Below are 11,021 nucleotides of genomic sequence, written 5' to 3'. Positions count from 1 at the left end.
AGATGCGATCGGACTCATTTGAGGCTGTCTATTGTTTTTATTTTTTTGTTTTTAGGACCATCTGAACATGATGTACAGAAACAAATATAGAGGTGATGTGCTGGTAACCTCTCCCTCTCGAAAAGACAAGAACAAATCAAAATCAAAAATCAGACGATCTCTACCTGCAATTTAATGAGGAAATTGGGACTTGAAAGGAACGTGCGACAACACATTGATTGCACTTTACGGACAACACTTTGGATTATATTGCTGTATTGATGATTATTCCAGTATGCTTTATGATAGGAATATTTTATTTGTCTATTTAACACATGGTATCGGTATGTTTTAAATGATTGTGGAGGTGATACTCAGATTTCAAGGATGTTGTATAATGTTTTCATTAGCAATAATAATAATTGGCGAAACAGGTCTGATAGCTGGACATATGTATATTTAAAACAAAATAATGAAAATGATTACAAATTGACAACAATATGATGAGGATTTGGATGACACCAATGTTTTAAGTGAAAGAAACAAAATGAGTACACGTGAATTTTATCAAGTAATTCTTTTGAAGTTTGACAATATGATGTTTAAATGTGCTATTCATTTGATAATCAGGGGGGAATGTTGAGATAATTGTACAATAAGTTATCACATGAATAAGCACTCTACTATTTGCTGCAATGAAGAATTGCTTCTGCTTGCAATGAAGAATGCTTTGCTCTGCTGCCACACTCCCATTTACTAGATTAGGGCAGCCGCATCTAACATCTGATTAACAGATGACTCATGATTACTACAAGAACAAGAACATCTAACTATGTACAGCTGTGTAACTAATGTACTCAGCACTCACATGCACACACACACACACAGACACACAATTACATTGTGTTCCAACTATGCCTTGTACCCCCACCCCCTAGAGTTGGAACACCCATGTACTGTAACTAGGAGCGTGAAATCGAATAAAATGAGAGGATGAGGAGAGGTTATTTAGAGAGTGCAGTGATGAATTGTATGAGGCAGTTCCTCTCCTCTCTCCTCGTGAGCTTTCTAACAAAAACTGAGTGTCTTCTCTCCTTTTTGTGTAGTGTTTAATAAATGTCTAGCAGGTAAACCTGACACTAACACAGAGTCCGAATCTGAATGCATGTTTAACACTGGATTACGGGCTTGTGTCTCAAACTCTCATTGTTAATGTGACTAAATGTGATATTCAAATGTCACCACTTACGGATCACTGTATGATTAATCTATCACTGAATTTAGGCACTCAAAAACCAACATCTAATAATATTTGGAAACTCAATAATTCACTTTTGGAGAACAGAAATTTTTGTAGTCACGTGACTAATACTCTTACTGAAATAAGATATTTGGACATGTCAATTATAGGAAAATGGGAATGGTTTAAATTTAAGTTAAGCAATTAGCTATTAAAATGGGGAAAGAAATTGCTAGAGCAAGACAACGTAAAAACGCAAATTGATTAAATCTATTTAGAAAGGGCGCTTTTGTAAGATCCAAAAGCTAAATGGGAAAAGAATACTTCCTATTTTTAGTCTTGAAAAAAAGGGCAATCACGAAAAATGATAACTAAATTGAACATAGAAAATGCAGTAATACAGGAAGAAATACGATTATTTTATAAGAATTTTTTTTTTAAAGAAAAATGTAATGCTCTTATGGATATGGTAAGAAATAATGTAACCAAATTGACATCTGAGGATAAAAGATCACAATAACAGAACTTGAAGCTGCACTTAAACAGATGAAGAATGGTAAATCACCCGGAATCGATAGGCTTACCTTTGAGTTCTATAAAAAAAAAAATAAAATAAAATTGGCAGGACTTAAAACAATTATTATATAATGCATATCTAGACTGTATTGAAAATGACAAATTATCTCCCACTATGAAAATGGGCTTAATAACATTATTGCCAAAACCCAATAAGGATCTCTTACAATTAACTAACTGGAGACCAATAACACTCCTTTGCAATGATTATAAATTGTTGGCCTTGGTTTATGCAAATAGAGCTAAGAATATTTTTCATAAAGTGATAGACGAATTTCAGTCCGCCTTCATCACAGGAAGGCAAATTCATAACAATGTTCGATAAATCCTACACTTGTTAGACTATCATTCTGTCACTAACTCAGTTTAATTTTGTTTATTGAATTTTTTTCAAAGCATTTGACTATTCAGCAATATTTTCTTTTCTTTTTTCCTGGAGAGCTCAGTATTGTTCATTTAGTAATTTTACCGATTTGACATGTCATCATCATTGCTCTCTTTTTTTTTGTACGTGGGTGAGTATGTGCGTGCGTGCGAGTGTGTGTGTATTCATTAGTTCACCTAAAACCTATTAAAAAATCCCATACCGTTCACCTAAACCAAACACTTCCAGCCAGATTCGTGAGGCCGTCAGGAGACCCGAGGAAGGACCAAAGAAAAAAAAGGAAAGTGAAATGCAGCACCGACCAGACACCACCCACCAGGCCACCAACCAGAGTCCTTCACCAACCCTAGAGACATCTAAATTCCAACAAATCAAGGAGACCTCAAGAGACCAAAGGAGAGACTGAGGAAAGGAAGGAAGGACAGACGAAGCAGAATGAGATCCACAGACACCAGCCTCCACCGATTCAATGACCTGAGGAAGAAGCAGATTGTGTCTGAGTTTCGATAGATGCTGGTGTGGTGGATCTGGCATGCATGAAAATCTCCACCAAAGAGGGGAGCCGTCGACCCCTGCCAGGACAGAGCAAGCGCAACACCTCAGGGCCCCCCAGGCCGCGGCAGCGTCACAGCACCGCACCCCCCCACCCACCCAGCCACCCCCACCAACAAAGCCACACCCCTCCCCCCGACCCCACCTCCACCAACCGGCAGCCCCCGACCCCCAGATCCCGACCCCCATTCAGGCATCGGTGCCGAAGAGGGGCCACCATATATATATCTATACATCTATATATATATAAAGTAGCAAATTTGCTACTTTATAAAGTGGCAGATTTGCGAGAGAAAAAACCCTCAAAAACTTGCTAGAAATACACGTAGCGTACTACTCGACTGTTTGTGCCAATACTTTTCGATCGGGTTTAAAAATAAGGAGATAGTAATTGCTTTAGCATAGATTAACCATATCATGTTAAGCATTCGCTCTTTGAACCGTTGTGTACGGCCACTGGCCAGCGACAAAGACGCCTTGCTTTGCGAAGGTCCACACCCGGACGATCAAAATTTAAGTTAATTTGTTAAAATGTATATTTACTTGTACATTTATGTTTCCAGGATTGTTATTTACACATTAATACATTTTGGTATTTTTTTGTACAAGTATCTAAGTTGATGTGTCGAATCTGCTGCTCTCCATCATTCACTTGCATTTACCTATGGTATGCTAGCATCTGATTGGATAGTGTTAGTCAGCTGATAGGGGATCAGGAAGTGTTGTCGCTCTAGCTGCGGTGAATGATGAGTAAAGTTTAAATTTAAGAATGAATCAGTCTCCATCCTGCCTTTTCATTTTGTAAACAGTGTCCCATTAACCACCAATGAATCCTCACATGATTAAACTATAGCTACACTTCGTGTATTTCTCGTAAGATTCTGAGATTTTTTTCTTGCAAATCTGCCGCTTTAGAAAGTGGCAAATTTGCGACTATAAAGTGGCAAATTTGCACGTTTTTTTCTCTGAATATTGCCCCCGCCCTCTAAAAAATATATATTTATACGTGGCCCTACTACGCCGTCATAGTTTATTGTTTGTGTGTAAAAAATAAATAAATAAATGTATTTTTTGTAAAAACTCAACAAAAAAACGTTTTTTCTTCATTCATTTCCAACAGACTAGGCACAGCATGTGCATTGCTGCCCCCCACCAACATCACGTTTGTAAGTACAGCATTCCTCCCCTTTAATGAGCATAAATGATAATAAATATTTAACGTGTAAAGAACAACTTTATTAAATGTATTCCTTTTTTACACAACATAGTTTAACAACCGCAATTTCGAATATTATATATAAATATATTAATATATTTTAAATATGATTTACTATGTATTCAAAGAGAATTTTTTATAGATGTACCACAATTTCAGGAGAATCTGATCAAAACCTGCAACTCACATCTGTGTTTTTCCAGAACTTTTCTCCCCAATATAATCCTAAATTGGATAAATCCCACGTATAATTTCAAGTTTTTCTTCTTTAATATATTACTCATAATTATATAACATCTAGTCACGTGGTACACAGTTACGGTGTCGGTACCAGATGGGATCGGGCTGCCAGATCGTATCAGGGTCGCCTAATGAACATCACGCTACAGGATTGGCTAGAAATTATCCAATTGACGACACACATTGTAAAGAAAATATTAAAGATGTAATTTAAATAACAAAATGTATGGGCTGAAATTGTAAAAATGTAAATAAACCTAAGAATATAAAAGCAAGATATATTGAATAAAATATAAAATGGATTGAATGAATGATAAACCTTCTTCTTTTCCTTTTGGCTTTTCCCTTCAGGGGTCGCCAGAGCGAATCAGATGCCTCCACCTAACCCTGTCCTCTGCATCCTCTGCTCTCACACCAACTACCTTCTGCCTGGCATTTGGAAACTCAGCATCCTTCTGCCAATATACTCACTATCTCTCCTCTGGACATGTCCAAACCATCTCAGTCTGGCCTCTCTGACTTTATATCCAAAGCCTCTAACGTGCTGTCCCTCTGATGTACTCATTCCTAAATATATCCATCCTGGTCACTCTCAAAGAGAACCTCAGCATCTTCATCTCTGCCACCTCCAGCTCTGCTTCCTGTCTTTTCCTCAGTGGCACTATCTCCAGACCAAACAACATAGCTTGGTCTCACCACAGTTTTATAAACCTTTCCTTTCATTTTAGCTGAAACTCTTCTATCACACCTAACACTTTTCTCCACCCGTTCCAGCTTGCCTGCACACGCTTCATCACTTCTTTTCCACACTTTCCATTGGTCTGCACCATCGACCCTAAATACTTAAACTCCTCCACCTTCTTGGTCTCTTCTACCTGTAACCTCACTCTTCCACTTGGGTCCCTGCCATTCACACACAGATACTCCGTCTTGCTACGACTAACCTTCATTACCCTGCTTTCCAGGGCAAACCTCCACACCTCTAGCTTCTCTTCCACCTGTTCCCTGCTCTCACTACAGATCATAATGTCATCTGCAAACATCATAGTCCATGGAGATTCCTGTGTAACCTCATCTGTCATCCTGTCCATCACCATAGCAAACAAGAAGGGGCTCAGAGCTGATCCCTGATGTAGTCCCACTTCCACTTTGAACTCCTCTGTCACACCTACAGCACACCTCACCACTGTTTTACAGTCCTCATACATGGCCTGCACCACTTGAACATACTTCTCTGCTACTCCAGACTTCCTCATACAAAACCACAGTTCTTCTCTGGGCACCCTGTCGTAAGCTTTCTCCAGATCTACAAAGATGCAGCTCCATCTGACCTCTGTACTTCTCTATCAACATCCTCAAAGCAAATACTGCATCTGTGGTACTCTTTTTTTCTTTTTTTTGAATGAAACCATACTGCTGCTCACAAATGTTCACCTCTGCCCTCAGTCTAGCTGCAACTACTCTTTCCCATAGCTTCATTGTGTGGCTCATTAGCTTTATTCCTCTGTAGTTGAACAACCCAGTCAGAAATTCTACTGCTACCTATCCTCTTCCATACCTCCACAGGTATATCATTAGGACCAAGTGCCTTTCCACACTTATTCCTCTTCAATGCCCTTCTCACTTCATCCTTACTAATCTTTGCTACTTCCTGGTCCACCACGGTCACCTCTTCTACTCTTCGTTCTCTCTCATTTTCCTCATTCCTCAACTCTTCAAAGTACTCTTTCCATCTTCCCATCACACTACTGGCATCTGTCAGCTTACTTCCATCCCCATCCTTTATTACCCTAACCTATTGCCTTCCCATCTCTATCTTTTTGCCTTGCCAACCTAAATAGATCAGTCTCTCCCTCCTTATGATCCAACCTAGCATACAAGCCATCGTAAGCCCCTTGTTTGGCCTTTGCCACTTCTACTTATACCCTACGCTGCATTTCCCTGTACTCCTGTCTACTTCAGTCCTCTGTGTCCCACTTCTTCTTAGCTAACCTCTTTTTCTGGATCCACTACTGCACCTTCTCATTCCACCACCAAGTCTTGTTATCTCCTTTCTTTCCAGATGACACACCAAGGGCTGTCCTACCTGTCTCCCTGATCACATTTGCTGTAGTTATCCAGTCATTTGGAAGGACCTCCTGCCCATCCAGATCCTGTTTCAACTCCTTCCTGAAAGTCATACAACACTTCCTTTTTCAGCTTCCACCATTTTGTCCTCTGCTCTGCCTTTACCGTCTTTGTCTTCCTCACCACCAGAGTCATCCTACACACTACCACACTATGCTGTCTGGCTACACTCTCACCTACCACTACTTTGCAGTCGCTGATCTCCTTCAGATTACACCGTCTACACAAGATGTAGTCTACCTGTGTACTCTTACCTCCACTCTTGTAGGTCACCCTATGTTCCTGCCTCTTCTGGAAAAAAGTATTCACGACAGCCATTTCCATTCTTTTTGCAAAGTCAACCACCATCTGTCCTTCTGCGTTCCTCTCCTGGATACCAAACTTGCCCATCACCTTATCATCACCTGTTTCATGTTTCCTGCACCAATGTGTCCATTGAAGTCTGCAGCAATGACAACTCTCTCTCACTTCTAGGGATGCTCTGCATCATTTCATCAAGATCCAACCAAAAGTTTTCCTTTTCCTAAATCAAAAGTGGGATTTTTATTTATTTAAAGTTGGGCAAGTGGCAATAAATCGAAGTAAAGAGATAAAAAAAAAAAGTTCCAACAAAATGGTCTCCTTAATGAATGCTTTACAACCTTTGATTTCAAGGCAGGATTTATCGGAGGAGGAGTTAAAATCATCAAGGACAGCCTGGATAATATGTATATGGATTTCGCAAAAGGAGCATTTATCAGGTCAAGAGCTAAATGGTTGGAAAACGGGGAGAAAAATTATAGTTATTTTTTGCTTCAGAGAAAAGAAATAGGAAGCAAAACAATATTACTTCTCTCAACATAAATGGTGTTGTAAGCTTGAACTCTAATATTATTTCTGATTATATTACTTCATTTTATTGCAACCTTTATACCTCAAAATTCGATCAGAAAAAGTGTGATGTGTTTATGAACCGAATCAAGATGTTTACTCCAAAGATTACTGAAACCTTTATGGATGCTTGTGATGCTGAACTTTTAGATTCGGAAATATTTGATGCTATTCAATCAATGGGTTTAAGGAAGTCTCCGGGAAATGATGGTCTGACAGTAGAGTTCTACCTGTCCTTTTGGGACTTGCTTAACTCTTTGACTGCCAGACGTTTTCAGAAAAGGGATGCCGCCAGTGCCAGCCGATTTAAGCATTTTGACTGATCTTTCAAGGTCCACAGAAAATGTTGAGTTTGGAATATGGAAACACACATACTACCAAATGAAAGATTGAAAAAAAAAGAAAAAGAAAAAAGTTTGTTTCTACCTTATTCCGTTTTTCAGTAATCAACAATAGAAAATGGTTAGTTTCACCGAAATGCTCTGTTTTGAAACAAAAAACGGAGAAAACAAGCTTTTTGTGAAACGATGTTATTTCATGCACTCTAGTGAATTGTACACTTCTTTTTGTCTATGAATGATGCCACAAACACCTAAATAGTGCTTTACTTCTGTAAAACACTACCACCAACAATGAAAAAGTGTTTTTAGATTGCAAAATACGTTTATTTCCATTCAACAGTGTAACAATTTGACAAAACAATTTCGCTAACTATTTACAAATGTGTGCAACTGTGGTACTATTTACAATTATGTGGATGTTTCAAACACAGTTTTTCTTTTTGTAACACTCCCCTGCGTGCAAGGAGACGGAGCAGGATTTGCACAACAGATTTGTTTCACTGCGATTGCCCCTTTCGCGTGCAGACGTTACACTTTCTTGACGGCCTTTTTTTCCGGGGAATAGCAAGTAGCAGACTGTACCCACTCCTCCGATGAATATGCATTGGACTTGGGGCACTCTTCATCGTCCGATTGAACATCCGCTTGTGCAGAAGTGCTCGGTTGTGCTCCGCGTTTTCCGGTGTTAGCATCGCTAGCCGGTGAGGCTTTATGACGTGGTCATAGCCGCCGCGTCAACGCTTCCAACTTCGGCGTCAACGCTTCCAACTTCGGCGTCAACCTCAGAGCCACCATCATCATCATCGTCGTCATCAGTGTGCTCTTTAGCATTGGTCGATGAGCTGCTTGCAACCGGTCGCCATTGTTCGCTTCCTCAGCCATCTAGCTCCGCCTCACGTCTTCTACTGCCGCGTCAACGCTTCCAACCTCGGAGTCACCATCATCATCATCGATGATGATCATCGTCATCATCAATGTGCTCTTTAGCACTGGTCGATGCTTTTTGTCTTTGAAAAAAATGCTCAAGCGTGAGCTGCTTGCAACCGGTCGCCATTTTCGCTTCCCATCCCCAGCCATTGTCCCCTCTAGCTCCGCCTCACGTCTTCTACTGACGCCTACCCAATCTTGTCAAAAGAGAGTCATCGCTGCCATCTAGGGGCCAAAAATAGTCATTAGGCTAACTAGATCTGCTTGAAACTTTCACCACAGCTGGCCAAGGCTTTCCTCCACCCGTTTCCCCCCAAAAAATAAAAAAAATTGGAGAACGTCTTTTAACGTCCTTGGCGGCCCTCCGTAGGTTTTTACTAAACGTCATTTAACGTCCTTGGCAGTAAAAGAGTTAAGACCATCTTTTGCTTTCTTTGCATCTTTTTTTTTGTTTAGAGATTGTATTCGAAGACAAGAAATGACAGCTACAATGAAGCAAGGTTTGTTAATCCTGATCCCCAAACTGGGAAAAGACCACTTGATTATTGAAAATTGGAGACCCACCTCTCTTCTAAATATAGATTATAAGATTATTGCACAAGTTTATGCTAAACGCTTAAAATTAATTTGGAAGAAATAATAAATGAAAATAAAAATGGCTTCATGGCTTAACGCCATATTAGTTCTAATATTAGATTGGTGCTGGATCTAATTGATTATTCGGCTCTTATGAACTCAAATGAATTACTGCTTTTTCTTGACTTTTACAAAGCATTTGATTCACTAGAGCATCCCTTTGTTATTTAGACCTTGCAAACTCTGGGTTTTGGAAACAAATTCATTAATGTAATTGCCATGTTTTATAAAGACCTAACTAGCTCAATTATCTTATATCCCAAAAGATTTACTGTGTCAAGAGGTGTGCGTCAGGGCTGTCCTATTTCGTGTTTTCTTTTTATCATAGTTGCTGAACTTTTGTCATTGAGCATTTCCCCAAATTCCATTATTACAAGATTGGGCGTGGCGAGGCTGAACCATCATGAGATGACTTTTCTCAAGGGAATATGTAGCTGTCTTACAGCCTCTTGCTCAATCCATTGATCTTCTGCAGGGAGAGCAAACGTGCTATCTTGGGTTCCTCATTCCAACAATATTGAGCCTCAAATCTAAACTGACTGAGAAACTTACACAGGTGACGTACACAGCAAACATAATTTCTGCAGTGATTGATGCAATTGATCGTCGCTTTGGTGCCATGCTGAGTAGCCATGATGCAAAAATGGCAACAACTACTATGCCAAAATTTCGAATGGGTTTGCTTCCTGTTAAAAAGAAACAAGATATGCACAACATATTGGTTCAGGAGGCAGCCTCTTTGGAATCTAGAGCACCTCCTACAGCTGCAGCGAACACTACCAATGAGACTGATGGATTAGATGACAATTTTTTCATGTTCGGGAAGACTAACACTGACAGAAGCACAGCAGAGGAAGAGGTTCAGCGGTTCCTGAATGAGAATGTGAGGAGCATGGATTCTCTAAATGCATTTCCTTTGGTTTAGCAGCTTTTCATGAAGTACAATACTACCCTACCTTCCAGTGATCCAGTTGAACGCCTCTTCAGTTATGGTGCAAACATACTTACCTCATCTCGTGGCAGAATGTCTGATGGACCACATGGAACAAGTTCTCCTCCTTCGTTGTAACAGAAGGTTTTGCCCAAAGCAGGGTTTTGATTGAATGTAGGCCTACATGTTTTTGTGGAACTTTTTTTTATTTTTATTAATGGTGTCTTTCATCTATTTAATAAATAGCCTCCTGATTTGTTTAAGAATGTTTCAGTTGCTCTTGTTGTAAATGTAAGAGTATTTTGTGTTTGTCAAAGGAGAATTTCTATTTTGTATACTGTTATTAAGGCCCATACTTGAATTTGTATTTCTTATGCCTACTCACAGTGTTTACTTCATGGTGTTCATGATCTTTGATGCATTTGTTAATTTTTTTGAAAGTTCCGTAAGTGGATACCTGATTTGTTAAAATAGAAAACAAGTGCGCCGTTAAAGATTGTTGGGGAAGATTTTTGTTTACCCTTTAAGGGACATACTGAACTTCGTTTTGTACACTGTTTATAAAAACAACATACTTTTAATTTAGTATTTACAATTTCTCTGCCAGAATTTAATTCATGGTTTTCATTTTTTTTTAGATGGGCACTGGTATAAAAAATCGTATTATATGCACCGTGACCATACTGTGTACTAAACCAACACATCTACCTTGTTAAAGAAGCTGTTTTATTTTGCTGAATAAACTTCTATGTTGTTAAGACATGAACACTTTCAATAAACAACTGTAAACTACTGGATAATTGATTTGCTCACTTTCTTTTACAAGGTTTCATTAAGTTTTCAACAAACAAAACAAAAGTTAGTCATTTTATTGGTACAGTATTTAGCTTTTGTCTTTTAGCATGTTTGTTTTTTGAGTAATCCAAAAGTAATTAATACTATTCAAATTACCTAACTTTTTAAATATAGTACTTGGATTACATTACTGATTAAATGTTTAA

At 39.0% G+C, this 11,021-nt stretch overlaps 1 protein-coding gene across 2 annotated transcripts in view; it reads left to right on the top strand.

The window, feature by feature from the left end:
- The window catches only part of oxsm (3-oxoacyl-ACP synthase, mitochondrial), a 27,521-nt gene extending 16,709 nt beyond the window's left edge, over positions 1-10,812 (top strand). The window contains exon 4 of one of the 2 annotated variants that reach the window (XR_013288864.1): positions 2,409-10,812. The gene's annotated coding sequence lies outside the window, so the exon portion shown is untranslated. The other variant, XR_013288863.1, reaches the window with a different exon arrangement.
- Positions 10,813-11,021: the final 209 nt, after the last annotated feature.

Source organism: Vanacampus margaritifer, chromosome 17 (genome assembly GCF_051991255.1).
Source record: "Vanacampus margaritifer isolate UIUO_Vmar chromosome 17, RoL_Vmar_1.0, whole genome shotgun sequence".
Classification (NCBI taxonomy): Eukaryota; Metazoa; Chordata; class Actinopteri; order Syngnathiformes; family Syngnathidae; genus Vanacampus; species Vanacampus margaritifer.
This window is presented reverse-complemented; position numbering and strand designations above follow the sequence as displayed.